Here is a 649-nt window from a genome sequence, read left to right on the forward strand (position 1 = left end):
TTTTTATTTGTAATTACACACTTTGATATGTAAATAGGTAATTCTATCAAGGTGCGTTGTTTTAAATTCTTCAGGGTTGATTTATGAATAAATTGTAGAGTCATTCACCCTGAGAATATCGGTGAATGTTCGTCCTGTGCGTAGATTTTTTTTCCTTTACAGGTGTAACTATAACAGGGTTATTCACAAAAGGGTGAAGAGTTTGGAGAAGGCCGGAGGAGTGAACAATCTAGGCCGAAATAGCTGATTTGGAAAAATTTCTCCAATTTAGCTCACTTTCCAGATCAGCTATGATGTCCTAGAAAGACCTAGATTGTTCCCTTCTCCAAACTCTTCCAGCTTTTGTGAATAACGCTGTAAGTTTGAAAGTTCTAACTGTAATATCACATTATGGCCACTAGATGGCGATAAAGGAGCATAAGAAATGAATACGTATTTCCTATGTTACTTTAGCACCATCTAGTGGCCATAATGTGATATTACAGTCAGGGTAAGCAGTCACAGATATTTGCAGGGTGAACAGCTCTGTGAATTCTTTATAAATAGTTTATATAGTTTAAATTTATATAGTTTGATGAGGATATATTTTGTGCCCCCGAATTGACCTGTGGTTGTGCTTTACTGTACCTCTTGCTCCCAGTGGAAATAA

The 649-nt window shown here is 36.4% G+C and overlaps 1 protein-coding gene across 1 annotated transcript in view; it reads right to left on the minus strand.

Annotated features, from left to right (window-relative positions):
• Positions 1-649, minus strand: part of SLC6A5 (solute carrier family 6 member 5) — a 73359-nt gene that overhangs the window by 32517 nt on the left and 40193 nt on the right. The gene's annotated exons all lie outside the window — the stretch shown is intronic.

Source organism: Nanorana parkeri, unplaced genomic scaffold (genome assembly GCF_000935625.1).
Source record: "Nanorana parkeri isolate BGI_ZX_2015 unplaced genomic scaffold, ASM93562v1 scaffold10, whole genome shotgun sequence".
NCBI classification, from domain to species: domain Eukaryota; kingdom Metazoa; phylum Chordata; class Amphibia; order Anura; family Dicroglossidae; genus Nanorana; species Nanorana parkeri.